The sequence below is a fragment of the Notothenia rossii genome (assembly GCF_949606895.1).
Source record: "Notothenia rossii genome assembly, chromosome: 3".
Classification (NCBI taxonomy): Eukaryota; Metazoa; Chordata; class Actinopteri; order Perciformes; family Nototheniidae; genus Notothenia; species Notothenia rossii.
In genome coordinates, this window is record NC_136901.1 from 95132059 (window position 1) to 95154064 (window position 22006).

The 22006-nt window shown below is 43.8% G+C and overlaps 1 protein-coding gene and 1 long non-coding RNA gene across 3 annotated transcripts in view; both read left to right on the forward strand.

The window, feature by feature from the left end:
* LOC307032494 (uncharacterized protein) overlaps nucleotides 1-22006 on the forward strand; it is a 149018-nt gene that overhangs the window by 81294 nt on the left and 45718 nt on the right. The gene's annotated exons all lie outside the window — the stretch shown is intronic.
* Nucleotides 13156-14845, forward strand: LOC307032500. 2 transcript variants are annotated; one of them, XR_013806279.1, is made up of 3 exons: nucleotides 13156-13169; nucleotides 13227-13372; nucleotides 14224-14845. It is a non-coding gene; the product is annotated as an uncharacterized lncRNA (long non-coding RNA). The 2 variants fall into 2 exon arrangements; XR_013806280.1 differs by lacking the exon at nucleotides 13156-13169 and having other exon boundaries at nucleotides 13179-13372.

A 22006-nucleotide genomic window follows, 5' to 3' on the forward strand; every position in this document is an offset into this window, starting at 1 on the left:
CCTCAAAGCAAGGGTGAATAAAGTGTCTCTTCAAACAGATGTAAAAGTGACCTCATAATAATAAAACCAGGAGAAGTCAATCAGGATTTGAACCGCAACGTCAGAGAGATAGTCCGGGTGTTTTCAGCCGCGTCTCCCCGCCTCGCAGCCCCTCTCCGGCGGATCGGGCTCCTCCAGCAGCCCGCTGATCACCCGGAGCCCCCCCCCCCCACCCCCCCCCCCCCCCCCTCTCGCTTCTTACAAACATTTACACACCAGAAAGTCAAATCGAATTAACGTTAACATCGATTTATCCCAAAAATGTATCCCGCGCGGCGTTTGGCGCGGCAGAGACGCGGCGAGAGGAGCGCGGAGGACGCGGCCGAAACACGCGTGTGTTCTCCGGGCTTCTTAGGACCATTTAACGGGGATTTAACAGATGTTTAATTCTAATGAATACACCAGTATTTACTGCTGCTCCTGCTCCACACACACATCGTTTACTTTCTATTCTCAGGCGGTGGGAGAATAAAAAAAGGTGATTTTTAACGTTATTTTATTTATAAACAGGAAATAAATGTAATTGTATTTGCGGATTTAATTAAAACGCATTAGCAGCAATTAGATATATTATAGTTTGACCTCCGTGAGTTTCACTTTCCACTGAATCCAAATCACACAAATTAAAGCTCTCAAAACGTCTTCAAATGATAGAAATATTCATTTAAAAAGCGGGAATTGGAATTATCAAAATCCATAATTATAACAACTCAATACATGTGGAGTTTTACATTTAACATTTAATTTAATTTTTGAAAGATGACAATGCCTCTTGTACATCTCGTAGTTACCGGTTGAATGTGCCGTTAAGCCGGTGTGTGTTAATTGCTGAGCGGCAGAGGGCAGGTGAGCTCAGGTGAAATGTGATCCTTTGTGAGGAACAGATCGATCAAACTGTTCTCCAGATGCTCGGAAACACACACTGGAAGAAGGAGAGTTATACATCTCATTTGAACAAGGCATCATTCAGAAAGTGTGCAGGTTCGAAAGCTCTGATGAGAACCACGTGTCTAACACCTGGTTCCCATCAGCACGCATCCAACCTGCAGAGGAACGCGCTCTCCTGCAGAACACACCGTGCTTCATGGAGCTCTGTTCAAACCTCTTTGCATTGACATGTTTCCTGCAAAGCCACTTCCTCTCAGAGCAGTCAAGAGAAGCAGAACACGTTCAGACTTCAGAAGCTGCAAGCAGACATGTTGTCTTCAAAACATCATTTCATTTAACCTCTCATATGATATTGGTACTAAATACAAATATATCTGTAATAACTGTGTGTGCGCGTTAGTAAGCGATCTCTCTGCGGTCTCATCAGTCAGAGCAGGATGTGAGATGTGTCACCTTCATGTCGAACAGACAAAGTGCATTAGATATCACAGAATGTGGAGGGAAACAGTCCTATTTAAAATAATGCATCACTCACATTATTTCTGGCCGTTAAATTACAAAAAGTCTTGCATTTAAATGATTCCGAAGTCAAAGATACAAAATGTTAAAAGAGTAAAGAACAGCAGAAGACTTTGAGACGTTAAGCTTAGTCTGCTACGTGTTTAAGATCTGTGACATTAATGTGAGACAGAGCAAAGTGTGTTTCTGCACAAACGTCAGCGTCTGAAAGGAAACACTTCTGACGGGGAAAACATGGAATAACAAGGCAGACATTTGGAGCCTTAATGTAATACATGCTTTGGAGGTTGAACTCAAAGCTACATCTCAAACTAAACTTGATTGTTTTGGAGTAAATGTTCTCTGCTTTATTCATGGAAGTGTTAAAGATGATGCTTTCCCCCTTTCAGAGAGAAGATCTGTCATGTGTTGGTGCTCGAGCCTGAGAGCGGAACAACAGGCGCAGGGCTTACAGGTTCATGTAATACATGCAGTCTAAAAGATGCTTTGGAGGTTAAACTCAAAGCTAAATGTTCCTCTGCTGTTCAACTTGTACTAAGGGTTTATTTAAGGGATTGAGCCTCTTTAGGTGTTTATTTAAGGGAAGATGAGGCGTGTTTCTGCAGCTGTGAGCGGGTCATTTCTCTGCAGACATTAAACAATGAAGCTCTGATATCTGACCGTGTGTGTGTGTGTGTTGTGTGTGTGTGTGTGTGTGTGTGTGTGTGTGTGTGTGTGTGTGTGTGTGTGTGTGTGTGTGTCAGTCAGCGGTGGGAACACACACTGGAGCTTTTCTCCGTGAGTCTTGTACTTTGTTTCCCGCGCTCTCTCCAGGACAGAAAGCTCTTCACTGAAATACACAAACATCACAGATATGAAAGCTCGCGTCCTGAAGCCTCGAGGAGTCACAGGATAGAAACCTAAATATATAAAGTAGAGGAACATTTATTTTTTGTGTTCATCCTGAGGAGCTGGAAATAGAAACATCATATAATCAATGAACGCAACAACTAGAAACTCCTGTGAGAAATCTTCAGTTCTTTGAGTTTTTATCCCAAATATCTTGGACTGAAAGCTCATCTCGAGGCGTTTCATTGGACGCTCTCCGCCCGCACACGGAGACGCTGCTCGCTCGGCCGCCTGCTCGCTTAATGACCGGGTTTACAAAGAGAGAGCTTTCATTTCAGCGCAGAGTGTCCACGCTCACAGTCTGTTCCAATCCACCTGTGAGAGCTTAAGAGGCTCCGTGAGAGGTGTGTGAGGTCAGAGGTCACGCCTGTGTGTGTGTGTGTGTGTGTGTGTGTGTGTGTGTGTGTGTGTGTGTGTGTGTGTGTGTGTGTGTGTGTGTGTGTGTGTTGTGTGTGTGTGTGTGTGTGTGTGTGTGTGTGTGTGGTGTGTGCAAGTCGCACTTTGTGTTCAAAAACGTGCAAACATTGTGCTTTATTTTGAATGATCTTCCTCACTTGTTATGCCTTTATTAGAATTAGAGAGTGGATGATGTTCAGTTTGAATCTGCACAGAGACACGTTTGAGGCGGCGTGGATATTATTTATTTTCAGATATTCAACTTATGTCTGCAGGAATAACACAGATCATTATTGGCGAGAATGTGACGTCACTGCGTTGGTTTTTTGGTGCAAGACAAATAACTATTACAGTTTGAGCAGACAGAACGACAGAAATGATTAGACAGAGTTCTCGTGAGGGTCATGACTTCCTGTTGCCGTGCTGTGAAGACATGTGTGTTTTACTTGGTGAGATCATTATTAGTGTGATTTGGGAGGATTTCATCCGTTTAAAGCTTGTGTTAGTGTTGATGCTTCTTAAAGTGAAGCGTGCACGGTGAGAGACAACATGAAGAGGACACCATTTAAAACCTACATCTAATAAATGCACGTCTGAAAACATATAAAACTCTAAAAGCAAACAGACCTATCGCAGGTTCTTGTGATGATTTCTCTCGAGTGACGTTTGTTTTAGTGTTCATGCTGCTTTTGTAAAACTCAAGTGGAAACTGAACAGCAGAGAGAAAACATGTAAAGGATCTGAAACCTTCATCTAATAATGTAAGAAAACATGAATATCTCAAAGAAAACACACGAGCTGGTCAGTGGATGTTTTGGTCGTTGGATTTTCTTTTCACAAATGGATCGCAGACGAAACTCACGGAAGTGATTTCAAAACAAAAGCACTCGTTTTCTGAAATCCCACTTTGAGTCCCTCCAGTGTCCTGAAGCTGAAGGACCGGGGTTATTATAAACAAGGGGGATTTAGCGATCACAAGGAGAACGGCCAGGACACACTTTGAGCCCAGAGAACGGATGTTATTGAGGCTGTGAATATAATGAGCCTCTGAAATGGACCACATTGTTAGGAGAGGTAAACTATGCAGCGGCTCTGCTCTGCGGTCACTCCGCGTCTCTCCACTTTGTCTTTTCAAATCAGCTGCTCTTCATTTCTCCTGCTATATTCAACGAGTGATACAAATATTTTTTAACACAAGTTTTTAATGAAACTGACTGTTGGACTCGGTACTAGTTTGAAATAAATAAAATGAAGTACTTTTACTGTGTACTTTGTGAGTAACCCTCTGTCAGCCCCCTCCAGACATAATGCATGTTTTCTGTGTCTTTGATGAGTGATAAAAATACAATGTGAGCATTTAGTGAGTAAAAAGCAAAGAGGCCTCTCAGACGCTCTTCCCTTTACTTGATTAATAAAGAAAAACAAATGGACCGTAGACACACGGGTTCTGACCTCGTCTGCGCTCTTATTTTGAAAGGTAACTTCCGGTAGCAGAATATGAAAAAAACTGGGTTTTTTTTGTTTCTGTTTTCTAGTGATTTTAGTTTTAGTTTTGAAAAGTAGAAAATTAAAATCATCCCGTTTCTTAAGTTTAGTAAATCCCTTTTTGATCATGATAAAGAAAAAACGCCTCGTATTTCAATTTTGGTTTCTCAATTTTAAAACGAAAATTAAATATCCGTTCGTTTTTAGTTTTTGAATTTCCATTTGTGAAAAGAAAATCCAATGAGCAAAACCTCCACTGACCGAACTGCAGCTTTCTGGAGAGAGTTCATTCGTGTTACGTTTGTTTAAGAGTTTTTATGCTCCTTTAAAAAAGTACATTATAACAAGAGAGAGAACATTTGAAGAGACAATTTCAAACCTAATAAATGCACATATGTAAATTTGCAAAACAGACGTGGTGCAGCGTTTAGGAAAGATATCAGTTTGATGCTTGTAATAGTGTTAGTGTTTATAAAACGGACTTATTGCATCTCCTCTCAGGATGTCTTCAGTATAACTCGTGTATTCATGCTAATGCTCCTCTAAAGAAGGAAGTATATATGAACAGAAATCTGGTTCAAAAGAGAGAAGACATGTCGAGGACTCACTTTGAAACCTTACTCTAATAAATGCATGTATGAATATACTTGAAATAAACATGAATGAATATATAATAAAACCCTTAAAGAACACAGACGCTCTGCAGGTTTTTGTTTGTTTGTGTTTAACATTTATTTAAGTGTTAGTGTTTAGAAAGGAGAGGTTAGGAGAGAATACAAATAGTGCTGCATCCTATACATTTCTTCAGAGATGAATCTGCAGACTTAAGTATTTTCAGTAAGTTAAGTGTTTTATTCTTTCTTAGCTCTGCAGTTTAGAAGAGCTGCGTCTGTCCTTTCCAAATAAGTCTTTGTAGTAAAGTGATGCTGCTGAAATGATTTGGTAAATGAACTTTAATAGTTTGCTGAGCTGCAACTAAGCGCTGAACATATCTTCTACTAGTAACATAGTAAACATTTTAAATGTGTTTTTCAATAGCCAGTTATCTGTGGTTTTAAACAAAGCTTGCTCATGTTTCTGGTTATGAGGGACTCTGCTGTGTTTCTGTGAGATCAGCTGTTGTGGATGTGTTCAAACAGGAAGTGGTGAAAGAGAACAGGAAGCAGCCGACTCACAAAGAGCTGACTGTTGTTTCAGGGCTGATGTGTCAAGGGGAGAACACTGAGGCATGAACTCAATTGCACGACTCAAAACTCAGACTCAGATAGCGTTTCAAAATAAAGACTTTACTGGAATTTGCACAGTAATCAAACAAGGAAAACAAAACCACTCTTTCGAGGAAAACTATAATGCGATCTATAGCATAGGTCCGTGAAAGGTCCGTGAAAAGGTCCGTGAGGTAAGCCGATACGTGGTCTTCGAGAGACAACGAACTGACAATTAACAGGAGGGAGCTAACACAATATATACACAGGTAAAGGGGACACAGTTGGAAACAATCAGGGCGGGGAAAATAATCAAGGACGCAGGAGACAGAAAAGGGGCGGGGAGCGTGGAGGCCTGAAATGAGAGGAAGAAATAATTAAGGGTATAGACATAAAGCACAAGACAAAGGGACATGACAACTTTAACATAAAGAATAAACTTTCACAATAAGTTTCTTGGACATGACAGTACCCCCCCTTCTAGGGACGGCTCCTGACGGCCCAGGCTCCTCTGAGTTGAGGCGGTCAAAATCCTCAATGAGGCTTTTGTCCACGATGAAGCGGGAAGGAATCCATTGCCGCTCCTCAGGACCATAACCCTTCCAGTCAACCAGTAACTGTCGCCCTCTACCCCTTTTCCGACTAGCCAATAGTGACTTGACCGTGTAAACCGGACCTCCATCGATCATCCGGGGGGGCGGGGGGGGTTTGACGGTGGGAACCATAGCGCTCTCCTTCAATGGTTTTAATTTCCCTACATGGAAGGTGGGATGTACCTTCATGGCCCTGGGAAGCCGTAGTCTCACTGAGACTGGGTTTATGACCTTGGTGATGGGAAAAGGACCCACAAACCGGGGAGCCAGTTTTCGGGAGAGTACGTGGAGGGGAAGGTCTCGTGTAGAGAGCCAGACTTTTTGGCCTGGCTGGTATACAGGGGCTGGTCGGCGTTTTCGGTCTGCTGCTCTTTTAACCAGTTGTGAATTTCTGCAGAGTATCTTCCTAGCCGCAGCCCACACGCGCCGACAACGCCTGACCAGAGCGTGGGCAGACGGGACCGTGACCTCCCTCTCCGTGGCTGGGAACAGTGGCGGTTGGTAGCCATAAACACAGTGAAACGGGGACAGGCCCGTGGCAGAAGTAGGGAAGATGTTGTGTGCATACTCAACCCAGGTGAGGTGCTCGCTCCAGGAGGATGGATTCTGGGACACCAGGCAGCGCAGGCAGGTCTCCAGTTCTTGATTTAGGCGCTCTGTCTGGCCGTTAGACTCCGGATGATATCCAGACGAGAGACTGACCGTGGCACCGATGAGGCTGCAGAACTCCTTCCAGAAGCGTGACACAAACTGGGGGCCCCGGTCGGAGACAATATCCTTAGGGAAACCATGAAGCCGAAACACATTCTGCATCATGACCTCCGCCGTTTCCTTAGCTGAGGGCATCTTTGGCAGAGCAATGAAATGTGTCATTTTGGAAAATCTGTCCACTACCGTGAGAACTGTGGTTTTACCTCTAGAGAGGGGCAGGCCAGTGACGAAGTCCATGGAGATCTCTGACCAGGGCCTGTTGGGAATAGGGAGTGGTTGTAATAACCCTATTCGCGACCTGGAAGAGGTCTTGTTTCGAGCGCAGATAGGGCACGCCTCCACATACTCCTTCACCTCCTTCTCCATGGATGTCCACCAGAAACGTTGTTTTACAATGAACATAGTTCTCTTGACTCCGGGGTGACAGGTGAGCAGCGAAGTGTGAGCCCAGTGGATCACCTGTGGTCGCTCGGCCTCCTGAACAAAAATCCGGTTAGGCGGGCAACCCCTTGGTGCAGGAGCTCCAGCATTGGCACGTATTACCTCCTTCTCTACTGGCCAAGTCAGCGCTCCTACCACCCGGTTCAATGGGATGATGGGTTCCGGCTCCTTGGCTGCAGGCACAGGGTCAAACAGACGGGACAGAGCGTCAGGCTTGACATTCTGAGACCCCGGCCTGTAGGAAAGAACAAAGTCAAAACGGTTGAAAAACAAGGTCCACCTAGCCTGGCGGGAGTTCAGTCTTTTGGCCTTTCTGATGTACTCCAGGTTCTTGTGATCGGTCCAGACCACAAAAGGATGCTCGGCTCCCTCCAACCAATGCCTCCACTCTTCCAACGCTAACTTCACGGCCAGCAACTCACGGTTTCCCACGTCATAATTTCTCTCTGCCGGGGAGAGCTTCCTGGACAGGAAGGCGCAGGGGTGAAGTTTGTTGTCCTTCTGTTGTTGCTGGGAGAGGACCGCTCCCACCCCCTCGTTGGAGGCATCCACTTCCACCACGAACTGGCGAGTGGGATCCGGCATGGTAAGTATGGGGGCAGTGGTGAACATCTTTTTCAGCCGAGAAAAAGCCTCCTCAGCCTGAGGAGACCACACAAAAGGCACCTGAGGGGACGTGAGGACATGAAGAGGGGCTGCAATAGCGCTGAAGCTCCGCACAAAACGTCTGTAAAAATTAGCAAAGCCTAAAAACTGCTGCACTTTTTTGCGAGAGTCAGGGGTAGGCCAACAGGCTACTGCGCTAACCTTCTCTGGGTCCATCATAACCTGACCTGGGGAAATGATGAAGCCCAAAAAAGTGACTGTTTCCACATGAAATTCACACTTTTCAGCTTTGACAAACAACTTATTTTGGAGCAGTTTCTGTAGAACCAGGCGGACATGTTGTTTGTGGGTGTGAAGGTCAGGGGAGTAGATCAGAATGTCGTCCAGATAAACAAAAACGAAACGGTTCAGAAACTCCCTCAACACGTCGTTGATCATAGCCTGGAAGACTGCAGGAGCGTTTGACAATCCAAACGGCATGACCAGGTATTCATAATGTCCTGAAGGGGTGTTAAAACCCGTCTTCCATTCATCGCCCTCCCTGATCCTGACCAAATGATAGGCGTTCCGCAGGTCTAATTTGGTGAAAACCTTGGCTTCCTGAAGCTGCTCGAAAGCGGACGAGATGAGAGGGAGGGGGTACCGGTTTTTAACCGTAATGTCATTGAGAGGTGAGTAGTCGATACAGGGCCTAAGAGACCCATCCTTTTTGCCCACGAAAAAAAAACCTGCCCCTGCTGGGGATGAGGAATGACGAATAAGCCCTGTCTTGAGGGAGGCATCAATATAGTCCTTCATGGCCTCTTTCTCAGGTCCTGAAATTGCATAAAGTCGACCCTTAGGAATGGGAGACCCGGCAATTAAGTCAATAGCACAGTCATAGGAGCGGTGAGGAGGAAGAGCCAGAGCTTTGGACTTACTAAAAACTTCACTAAGGTCGTGGTAGCAGGAAGGAACTGAAAGTACATCCGGAAGATATATTTTTGGGACTGTATCCTGCCTAACACTCCCAGTGTTACATCCCCTGTCAATCTCTGCTACCTGCTTAAAACAGAGATCAATGCAATTCTTTCCCCACCCCTCCACCCTCCCAGATTGCCAATCTATGTGAGGGTTATGAAGTTTCAACCAGGGAAAACCCAAAATGAGTGGATGTTGGGCTGAGTTAAATAAGTGAAAAGACATTGTCTCATGGTGGTTATCATTACATCTTACTTCTAAAGGCTCCGTTTGGTGAGTCACTTTAAACAACAGCCGCCCATCGAGAGCACTCGCTTCAAGAGGCTGGGGTAGAGGTTTAGTTTTTATGTCCCATTTTTTAGCTAAACCCCAATCCATAAGACTTTCGTCCGCCCCTGAGTCAATGAGAACACCATGAGTAACTACATTGTCTCTGATTTTTACCTGGATCCGGGTCAGGGTGCGAGGAGGAAAGTCAGAGGAAGAGATCCGGCTCACCAACGTACTCCTCTTCATTGGTGAGCCTCCTCTTTTACCGGACAAGCCGCTTGTGGGTGTCCCCGCTGCCCGCAGTAGAAACACAGGCCTTCCTTGAATCGACGCTGACGTTCTGCCAGCGACAGCTTGGCGCGGCCCAACTGCATTGGCTCCTCCACGGAGCCAGGGGGCGCTGTTGTCCGGAACGCAGGTGGTGAGGGGTGACGGGACCTCCAAGAAGAAGTAATATCCAGCGGCGAGCGTCTCCTCTGGAGAGGTGGATCAACCGCATCCTTGGATTTATTCCTTCTCCTCTCCGTCAAACGATTGTCTACACGTAAAGCCATGGATATGACAGAGTCCAAATCAGCGGGCAGATCGAGAGGCGCCAGCTGGTCTTGTAAAGAATCCGAGAGACCGCTGACGAAAGCGTCAAACAATGCAGCGGAGTTCCAGCCGCTGTCGGCTGCCTTAGTCCGGAACTCGATGGCGTAGTCAGCCACACTCCGCTGATGTTGTCGCAGCTTGATCAGAGCCCGAGCTGCTTCCCTGCCCGGCGTGGTTTGATCGAAGGTCTTCCTCATAGTGTCTATGAAGTTCTCCAGAGACCCGCAGATAGGCGAGCCTCGGGACCATTCTGCCGTGGCCCACGCTGCTGCTAGGCCGGAGAGATGAGAGATCATAAAAGCCACTTTGGAAATGTCCGTGGGAAAAGCAGCCGGTTGGTGGTGATAGTGTAACTCACACTGCACGATGAACGGCCGGCAGCCTTCTGAGTCCCCGGAGTACCTTTCGGGTGGAGCCAGACGCATGGAAGCACTGTGCGGCTCAGTAACCCGGTTGGGATCGAATCCGGTCACCGCTGGAACCGGAGGAGTCGTAGGAGGAGAAACAGCCTGCAGGTGAGTGAGCACACGCTGAACCTCTGCTGCCAGTAGATTAACTTGGGTCGTCAACGATGTTTGTAGTTCCCCCTGGCTGCTGGTTAGATCCTGCACTCCCTGCTGCATGGTGGCCATACGCTCCTCTTGTTGCCCAAGACGTTGGCCCTGAGAACGGATAGCGTTCTTAATCTGATCTGAGTCGGCTGAGTTCATTTTGATGGTCAGTTCGTACTGTCAAGGGGAGAACACTGAGGCATGAACTCAATTGCACGACTCAAAACTCAGACTCAGATAGCGTTTCAAAATAAAGACTTTACTGGAATTTGCACAGTAATCAAACAAGGAAAACAAAACCACTCTTTCGAGGAAAACTATAATGCGATCTATAGCATAGGTCCGTGAAAGGTCCGTGAAAAGGTCCGTGAGGTAAGCCGATACGTGGTCTTCGAGAGACAACGAACTGACAATTAACAGGAGGGAGCTAACACAATATATACACAGGTAAAGGGGACACAGTTGGAAACAATCAGGGCGGGGAAAATAATCAAGGACGCAGGAGACAGAAAAGGGGCGGGGAGCGTGGAGGCCTGAAATGAGAGGAAGAAATAATTAAGGGTATAGACATAAAGCACAAGACAAAGGGACATGACAACTCTAACATAAAGAATACACTTTCACAATAAGTTTCTTGGACATGACATGATGTGGTTGTGACACCCGGGCCGTTTCTCAATCTCGAGGAAACTGGCTTCCAAGCCAATATTTCAAGGATGCTACGTCATCGAGTGCCGCCGAAGGATTGTTCCAATCTCCAGCACACTTGGAATTCCACCGAGGCCGCGTCCTTGGTTTGGGGGTAATTTCGAGGCTGCTCATGGGTAGACTTCAAGTCCTTAAAATCCCCACAATGCTTTGCGCACGGACCAATTTCAACAAAGAACAACATGACCCCGTATACAAGATGTCTCCTGACGTAAACAACAACATGACCCCGTATACAAGATGTCTCCTGACGTAAACAACAACATGACCCCGTATACAAGATGTCTCCTGACGTAAACAACAACATGACCCCGTATACAAGATGTCTCCTGATTTAAACAACAACATGACCCCGTATACAAGATGTCTCCTGACGCAAACAACAGCCTGACGTAAACAAGATGTCTTGTGACGTAAACAATAACATGACCCCGTAAACAAGATGTCTCCTGATGTAAACAACAGCCTGACGTAAACAAGATGTCTCCTGACGTAAACAACAACATGACCCCATATACAAGATGTCTCCTGTCGTAAACAACAGCCTGACGTAAACAAGATGTCTCCTGACGTAAACAATAACATGACCCCGTAAACAAGATGTCTCCTGATGTAAACAACAGCCTGACGTAAACAAGATGTCTCCTGACGTAAACAACAACATGACCCCATATACAAGATGTCTCCTGTCGTAAACAACAGCCTGATGTAAACAAGATGTCTCCTGACGTAAACAACAGCCTGACGTAAACAAGATGTCTCCTGACGTAAACAACAGCCTGACGTAAACAAGATGTCTCCTGACGTAAACAACAACATGCAGTTGTGACAAATATCTGTAACTTATTGATGATCATGTGTTTCTCTCCGCAGTCCTTTTGTCCATTTGTTCTCTGTTATGTGACCCGAACCCCGACGACCCGCTAGTGCAGGGGTGGCCAACCAGTCAGAGCTTCAGAGCCACATAGTTTCTATGTTACTGCAAAGAGCCACATCAAACACAGTCACTGATACCGCTTGGTTCAGTTTTTTGTTTTCTGGAGACAAGATTTCAACCACGTCACTGATGCATTTTTGTGGCATTGGGATATATATATTTTAAATCCTCTGGAGCAGAGAGAGGAGATGTGGATTATTGTGATTGATTAATGCATCAGTGTTTCTTAGGGTCAAAAACAATAAACTCACAACTTCAAATGAAAGCGTTTAGTGTATTTAATAAAAGAGCACATGTTCAATGTGAAAAGTGACAGTAGTTACAGATTATTTGCAATTTGGTGCTTTATATATATTTAAAAATGTTTTTATATATATCATTATATAACACCTTGAATTGCAGGGGGGGCGGGGGCTCCGTTGGCGGGGGCGCAGCACCCCTCCAAGACAATGGTAGGGGAAACACTGGATGTTTAATCAACGATAGGTTTTCCCCCACCTCAAAGGTGATTGGTTAACTGCATCGCAGGTATTATTGTGATTGGCTCTTGGGCCACATCAAAATTAGACGCGCTGTCATCCTTTCATACTGACACCTGACACCACACACACACACGTAGGGAGAGCCGGGACGAAAGCAACTAACAGTGTTAACATCTACACACAGACCCCGTAAAGTGAGTTCATTCTTATAATAAATAATACAAACTAACAGTGTTAACATCTACACACAGACCCCGTAAAGAGAGTTCATTCTTATAATAACAACTAACAGTGTTAACGTCTACACACAGACCCCGTAAAGAGAGTTCATTCTTATAATAACAACTAACAGTGTTAACATCTACACACAGACCCCGTAAAGTGAGTTCATTCTTATAATAACAACTAACAGTGTTAACATCTACACACAGACCCCGTAAAGAGAGTTCATTCTTATAATAAATAATACAAACTAACAGTGTTAACATCTACACACAGACCCCGTAAAGAGAGTTCATTCTTATAATAACAACTAACAGTGTTAACATCTACACACAGACCCCGTAAAGTGAGTTCATTCTTATAATAAATAATACAAACTAACAGTGTTAACATCTACACACAGACCCCGTAAAGAGAGTTCATTCTTATAATAACAACTAACAGTGTTAACATCTACACACAGACCCCGTAAAGTGAGTTCATTCTTATAATAAATAATACAAACTAACAGTGTTAACGTCTACACACAGACCCCGTAAAGTGAGTTCATTCTTATAATAAATAATACAAACTAACAGTGTTAACGTCTACACACAGACCCCGTAAAGTGAGTTCATTCTTATAATAAATAATACAAACTAACAGTGTTAACATCTACACACAGACCCCGTAAAGTGAGTTCATTCTTATAATAAATAATACAAACTAACAGTGTTAACATCTACACACAGACGCCCTTACTTTGGACTCCAAACCCAGATCCTCCCTAAAGTAGCAACGCATCAAACGCAGAGTCCTTTGTTTGTAACGCGAGTGTCTGTCTCAGGTATAACAGACTAGCCAGGGAGTGGACAGACAAGTATGCCATGCTGTGAGGGTAAGCGCTGGAAAGTCCCACGCTGGATTTGTGGACTTGAAGCACGTTTTGATGCATGGCTCCGGAAACAGAGTCCGAGCGGCTCATCTCTCATGTTTCAGACGCTTCTCACCTGCAGGTTCCCAGAGCCTCTCAGAGACAAAGAACCAAGTCAGGGCTTTGAAACACAACATCAGAAGTTTAAGAGGATGTTTGAAAGTCAGGTTGAAGCATGGAGCTGTCCTTAGTCAGTGTGTTACCTAAAGAAGATGACAGCTTATAGAAATAGATGTATTTGAGACACCACAAAGGTTGTTTCAGTCAGACAGCTCACCTGCTCCTTAATATGTTTATTAGAAGCAGCATCTAGTTTGAGTCTGGCGTCTAGGCTCGGGCCTCATCACTCCACAGATTTACAAAGAACATTGAGTGATGATTAGATAACTATCCCCCGAGCCTACAGGTGGAGCTGGGGTGGTTGGGGGGTAGGCGAGCAGCAGCAACATGAAACACAGCAGCATAGCGAGGCAGAGGCAGGAAGACCTGGCAGCTCAAATAGAGCGGCATGTTTAGGAGATTGTGATTGGTTGGTTGTGAGAGGGACGAGGCGCGTCACGTGTTAATGTATCATTGGTGCTCGAGTTGACTTCCTGAACGAGCTCGCAGGCTTCGCCCCATTTAGTTTTTACGTTGTTTCATTTCTTCTGGCAGCTTCTGAGGTTGAACTTGGCTGCAGTTTGTAGCATTTTGAATAGAAAATGGAGACGAACAGAAAATAGATGGGACAGAGTGTGTGTTGTGTTTGCAGGCATGGCATCGTCCCTGATCTGCCCGCTAACAGCTGATCTCACCTGAACATTTCTCCCCTGCAGGTACAACAAGACGGCTCAGGACTGGACTCAGAAATACGCCATGTGACCCTCCTCCTCCTCCTCCTCCTCCTCCTCCTCCTCCTCCTCCTCCTCCTCCTCCTCTCACTGCTGGAATACACTTTGGGGGTTTTCTCATGTGGCCACGCCCCCTCCCTCTCATCAGCCAATAACAGCAATTTGTTCATTATCTCCTCTTCTTTTTTTTTTAAACCCTAAAATTGCTTTTAAAATGTCAGATGTTATTGTTTTGTTTTCCCTCTGCTTTTCAAAATAAAGTAAATAAATAAAGCAGGTGAAGGGGTGAGTACTCTGAGCTGTGAACGTGCCAACTGCAAGAATCAAAGCTCCCAGAGCAGCGCGGACTGAAGAGAGAACGACTAACAGATCAATCATGTAATGCATGTCAGTGATTGGTTCATGTGCTGCTGAGATAAAGAGAAACCACAGCTTTGTTTGGTTTGATTCTCTTTTTGTTGAGTTGTTTTTAGACGAGAGAGCCGTTAGTTCATCCCACACTGCTCTCCTCTTTTTGCACTGAAGATGAAACTCGAGGCTCTCAGCGGCTGACGGATCAGCTCAGAGCTCTGTCGTGGAGTTTCTCAATAAAGTGGAACAAATTGAAGATTTTCTCTCGTGTGCTGCTTTTCTTTTCTTTAGCCTTCGTGTTAAAGGATGTGTCTTTTGATTGGGTCACCCTCATCCCCCCCACCCTCATCCACCCCCACCCTCATCACCCCCACCCTCATCACCCCACCCTCATCCACCCCCACCCTCATCCACCTCCACCCTCATCACCCCACCCTCATCCACCTCCACCCTCATCACCCCACCCTCATCACCCCACCCTCATCATCCCACCCTCATCACCAGGGGCGGACAGGGACTAAAACTCAGCCCTGGAAACTGAGCCAGTCCACATGAAATGTCAAATGTTAGAAATCCTCTGTTTATTATTTAAAGTTTTACGTCAGATTCTCTCCTTTTCCCCTCTGTGTACACAGCTCCAGTTTGGGCACTGGCCTGTCATCAGATTTCATTTTTAGTTGCTGCTGTGTAGCAGAAGTTTAGTCAAATTATTTTTGATGAAATACTCCAAATCTCCTCCATAATTGCACTTGCTTCAGTAGCTTGCTACTTTTTAAGGGCAGTGATGACAGTTACAGTACGAACTGAAGTTGATGCGATTTGATTGGATTGTGAGGCATGACGTGAGCCTCATCTGATTGGTCAATCCCTCAATTTCTTTTCACCAAGTAAGCCAATTTCGGCTAGCCTCCTCTCGCAACAGAGAGTGCAATCTACTGTTTCATCATAACATCTAGTGCAGTGGTTCTCAACTGGTCAGGCCTCGGGACCCACTTTTTACTTGGTCAATAAATCGCGACCCAACTTTTTTAAGCACTCAAATATTCAAAAAAACGTGCTGTAATATATACGTTTTTCAGCATACAATTTTAATGAAAGTGAAGTACAGTGCATATATCCCTTATATCCCTTCACAGAACTAAAGTATGCTTTAAAAAAGGTTTAATGAGATGATGGAATCAAAGCTGAACTTTTTAAAAAGGCACACGTGCTGGAAACCCAACCCCAGAAGGGGGACTGGGGGGATTCTCCCCCAGGAGATTTTTTGAAATACTAACAAACTACACATTCTTGTACACTCTGAGAAGAAAATAAATAAATGTATTACAACCCAACATATTAATAATATTTTATGCCATTGTTTGTTTTTCACTTTGTTCTGACAGCTGAACTTGCTGCTCCACACAGAGAGAAGAGTAAAGAGGAGAGAGTCTGTGAATTACTTTAAATTGTGGGTAAGGGTAGATAGCTCCCATTGTTCTGTGACCTGTCAATCATCAAACTGGGGGTCATATTTCATTATGTGTTCATTTTTATCTGAAGTTGTACCCATGGATGTATAAAGAATATTTCTACCGCAAAGTTATTCTCCGTGGGGACTTTCGGCAACAATCTTGATTCTGATTGGCCAGAAGACTCGAAAAAAAATCAGCAAAGATGTTTTATTGAGTGGATGATCACTACTTGACAGAAGTTTTCAAAACCGTTTATGGTCTCCAGTACTTCCAGTCCAACGCCTACTGCATGCACAGCGTTAGAAAATCGGGCCTTCAAAATAAAAGTTTGACTTTGTTCCCAAAAAAAAATTAAAAACAATCCCAATTTCTTTTTTCAATTTAGTTTTCTTCAGTCACACATCCGCGACCCACTCGAAACGGGTCCGCGACCCACCAGTTGATAACCACTGATCAAGAGGGGCGCTGTTTCACTCTTTGGAAAATACTCAATGAGAATGGGGGAGAGATGGGCCGGCAGAATAATTACCAAAACTAAACGAAGTGTTTTTATTTATTTATTAAAATTATAACTACAATCCAAAAAAACAGGGGAAGCCTGGCTTCCCTTGGCCTCCAGGAGAAAACGCCACTGAGTTCAAGGGATAATTCTCACACACCTCTTGCCCTGCACGTGTGCCAGTTGAGCTGGTTCTGCCACCGGCTCAACTCTGTCCCTCATCATGAACGCAGGAGGCTGGCTGTATATCTGAACTCGCGCCCTCATCATTCTCTTCATCATCTTGCACTTGTTCTAAGCTGCTGCTGATAGAGCTTAGCAGCGCTGCTGCCAAAAAGGTCTGTCAATTTGCGACATTTATATGCTTCCCTTGCGAGTGACTTCACCTTTTTTTCTCTTGCCTTCTCGGCCCAACCTTTTTCTTTTCGTTTTCTTTGATTTGTATCCATGTTTTTTCATTCTCCCTGTTTGCCGCAGCGTCTAATCCCTTCTCTTCGTGTGGTCGGTCTTTTTTCTTCTTCGTGTGATTATTTGACAGATAAGAACCACACAACTGCATTAGCGGCCTCTGTCGCCCTCTGTCGGCCGTCAGTGCAACTTAAATGATTCCCCCCTCTGGACCCTCTTCCAGCAGAGATGCTGCTTCCATGGACATCTTCAAGTCATCATTAAAAACTCACCTGTTCACCATGACCTTTGACCCCTAACCCATCACAGCCCCCTGCTTCCACCCCTACTGCTATTTATTTAATTTGTTTTACTTTATTATTTGCCGCTTTTGTTTGTTTGTTTGTTTGTTTGTTTGTTTGTTTGTTTGTTTGTTTGGCCACCATGTAAAGCAGCCTTGGGTTCCTTGAAAGGCGCTATACAAATGTAATCTATTATTATTATTATTATTATTATTATTATTATTATTATTATTATTATTATTGTACTTCAATAAGAGTAGAACTACTCAGATCTGGTACTTCAGTAAAAGTAAGAGGACTTGACCTCTGACCCGCGAAAGTGTCTATTGGATAAATGTTGGCCCTTGGACAAATGTAGTTGGTGATCCCTGGGATAGGGTAAGGGTTAGTTCATAATTAACTACGTCTGAAAGCAGAAGTCTATAGGCCAAATCATTGGAAGTCTTTTCAGTGAGAATCTCACAAAATTATTATTTGTTTAAAAGCCAAATTCTAGAAAAAATGTGAAAATGTGAAAAAAAGCAACATTTTGAAGAAAAAAAAATCTAATTCTGAAAGAAATTCACATTTGAGATGCATTGTGGGACATGTAGTTTATGGCCAACGTTCTTCTGTAAATCGGCATGTAACCGTATAATAAACGTATTATATTCTTTCAGAGCTCTTGTGGGGCCACATTAAATGAAGTCGCGTGCCGGATTTTGCCCCCGGGCCTTGAGTTTGACACCCCTGCTTTAGAGCTTCCTTCCAGCAGCTGTCTGATGCTTCCAGCTTCCGGTTTAAAGTCAGCTATCACGTTCTGTAAGTGCTCTTATTTTGAAGTGCTTCCTGTTTGCTGTTTACTTTCACTTTGTCCTCGCGGTGTCGCAGCTGCTTCTTCTTCTCTCGAAAGGTTTGTAACTCTTTGTGACTTTAGAGCTTTTAGAGACACCTCTTCTGACCAATCATTGCTCAGAGAATAACTCCACAGAGACACTTCTCACCATCTCTGTATTCGGATCACTTTGAATTATGTCTATAACTTCTCTGTGTGTGTGTGTGTGTTTGTGTGTGCGTGCGTGTGTGTGTGTGTGTGTGTGTGTGTGTGTGTGTGTGTGTGTGTGTGTGTGTGTGCGTGAGCGTGTGCTTCTGTCTGTCTGTGTGTGTGTGTGTGTGTGTGTGTGTGTGTGTGTGTGTGTGTGTGTGTGTGTGCGTGAGCGTGAGCGTGAGCGTGTGCTTCTGTCTGTGTGTGTGTGTGTGTGTGTGTGTGTGTGTGTGTGTGTGTGCGTGTGCGTGCGTGCGTGTGTTCTCCGACATATTTCCTGAAGTTAACAAAGCACCGGAAATATATCTCTGCTGGTTGTTCCTCGTCACATGACCAGCGGAGTATTTAAAAAAAGGAATGAAAGATTCATAATTTATAATGATATGAACATGTGGAAATATTTAGAAAAATACTTTATAATAATGTATCCTCCTGGGACCCGAGGGAAAAAAGTGTCTTCCAATTTCCTTTTTTGTGGTTTCCTACCTATTTAGGGTTAAAAAACATATTGCAATTTAGACTTTTTTTATTTTATTTTTAAATGTTACAGTATGTCCGCTGTAGAGGACGTCGGCACCATATTAGTTTGAAAAGACAGCCAAAATGAACAGATAGACTATGTAACGTATTATGGTTATAGAGTGATATTAATACAATAATACATTCAGCTTTATTTAAAATATGAATAAGTAAATGATCTGAACATTGCTGTTTATTTGGTCACTGTGCAGGACATACTGATAAAATAGGGCCTCTAACTAATTACCTTAAATAAACTCACTAATTAATGAAACCAGTTCAATTCACATTATTCTTATTCTTATCATTCTTTATGAGCGCAGTAACGGTAAGGTATCTAATTACTTATTTATTTAGTATTCCATAACTTAGTAACAGAGATGGTCAAACTAAAGTAGTAGAGACATGGCGGAAATCCTACAATGAAGCGGGACATTGAACTGTTCACCCGTGAGAGGGCGATCAAGAAAAGAGAGCGAGCGTTGAGGGAGTTTACAGATGTGAAGACACAGAAAGACAGAAGCACAATAACAACAAGGAGGCTATATTTAGGTGTTTTTTTGTAAATAACCGATGGTGCCTCCTGCATCTTTCCCCGCCTTCCTTTCAATGGGCTGGGTCCCACATGTGGAAATATAAAGAGGAATCATTTATAATAATATATGCATGTGTAGATTGGCCACCAGAGGGCGACATATCCCCTCAGCCTCATTCACAGGAACACTGTTCACTAAAGAACAATTCAAATCTATATGAAAGAGGAATAATTTATAATAATATAAATCAAATCAAGTTTTATTTATATAGCACATTTATAAACAATTTTTGGTCCAGCCAAACTGCTGTACATATAATAAAAGCAGCCTACAGTAGAGACACTTTACAGCTAATACAACAGCACAGTTTGTTCAAAATGTCAGTATGAGAAAAACGACACGCTCTGTCCTTAGACCCTCACATCGTACAAGGAAAAACTTCCGGAGAAAACCCACAGTTTAAGGGGAACATGGGAGAAACCTCAGGGAGAGCAAACATCTGTAAAGTGTCCACCAGAGGGCGACAGATCCCCTCAGCCTCATTCACAGAAACACTGTTCACTAAAGAACAATTCAAATCTATAGTAAACAGAGATAAGAGTAAAGGAGCATGAAATAAAATACATATCATTAAAATAAATAATATTAAAATACTTTTGTTAACAGGAATCGTGGTAACATATAAAAAAAAATGAATACAAAAATAAAAATCTAATATAAATAATATATGAAACAATTATAAATACAAGGGGTAATATAAAGCAAACTAATGTTTAAATATAAAAGACATACATTTAAGAATGAATAAATGTGGAGATTTTATTTTCAGAGTCCAATAGAAGTGAAGCGTGATCCCAAAGAAAGGCAAAGAGGAAGCAACAGGAAGTGGTTTCCTCCTAAAGGTTACACTGTGAGGGTCCTAACAACATGGACCTGGAACCTGGACCTGGACCTGGACCTGGACCTGGACCTGAACCTGGACCTGCACCTGAGCCTGCACCTGAACCTGTACCTGGACTTGGACCTGGACCTGGACCTGGACCTGGACCTGGACCTGGACCTGGACCTGGACCTGGACCTGGACCTGGACCTGGACCTGGACCTGAACCTGGACCTGGACCTGAGTCCTCTAAGAGTGACCCCTCAATGGAGCCTCAATCTGCTGATGGGGGGTAAGACTCAAACTGACTAAAAGCCGTTTGATATAAAGTTATAGACTTTTATTGTCATTGTACAAAAATACAATGAGATTCAGAGTGCAGCCCTGCCCCAGTGTGCAATAACTAGACATACATAACAATACAAACACGGCAGTAGGACAGACAACATAAACAATCACACGGGGGAAAAGATTGTTAAAAATAGTGATGTAAAAATAAGTGCATTCAAATGTGTATATGTGTGAAGATGATTACGGTTATTGCATTACGTGTGGTGGTGAAGCAGCCTGACGGCCCAGGGGTACAAACAGATTTTTTTGTCTGTTTGTCCGTGATTTGAAGCTCCTGTATCTCCTCCCATGAAGTCAGTTGTTGTCGGTGTTAAAGCTTCTGTGTAACCTTCAGGAAGTCCAAAGGTCAAAGGTTTGATTTGTCATATACACAGATACAGTGAAGTAGTGCAATAGAAACAGGGTCACAGGTTCCTCCAACAATAACACAGAATAATATAAAGACATATGTATATAGATATATATATATATATATATATATATATATATATATATGTATATATATATATACTGCAGCCATGTCAGCCATGTCAGGTCCTCAGTGATGTGGACACAGAGGAACCTGAAGCTGCTGACTCTCTCCACCGTAGTCCAGGGTAGGATTTTCACGGCGACCATGACGGCCATGGCCGCCGTAGCCCCTCGGTCTGGCCGTTATGCCCAACAAATAATTGTACGTCCTACGGCCACCATGGCCTGTGTGCCCCTCACACTGTTAACATCTCGAAGTTGCTTTAAAAGCGTCAGAACAGTGTTTTCTGAACTGCATTATGCTGCGTTCACAACGGACGCGATGCGAATATTCTCATCCTCTAACCGCTGGAGTTTCACCGCGGCTGTCAGCTGTGTTTACTCCTGTCATTCAAACAGGACGTGCTGGAGAGGGGGCGGGGCTTATTTCAATGTAAATACTGTGGTGGAAACCAACCACGACCAAATTAACCCATTTTATAGTGATTTTACCGGTTAGTAAAAAACATGAATTAATGCTTTGCCAAGTCTGCAGACAAGACGGCAGAGAAACCTTTTAAAATGCGTGTTTTCTGAATTGATCCAATCCTGTAGCTGCTCCGTCCACACTCACAACAACGTCCTAAAGACAGAATTAAAGCAGCGATTGTCTTCGCCATGACAGTCTGTGGTTTGTACATGTTTAACTTTTGTCCAGTTTCACACACACACACACACACACACACACACACACACACACACACACACACACACACACACACACACACACACACACACACACACACACACACACACACACACACACACACACACACACACACACACACACACACACACACACACACACACACACAATGTGCAGAGTTTGACCCTTGAAGGCTGTTTTCTTCTGCTCTGAAATTGAATATATTTGTTACATATTAATATCATTTTAGATTTTTTGATTTGATTTTTGATTTGTGAATGGGAGAAGTAGATGGAAAACATACCAAAT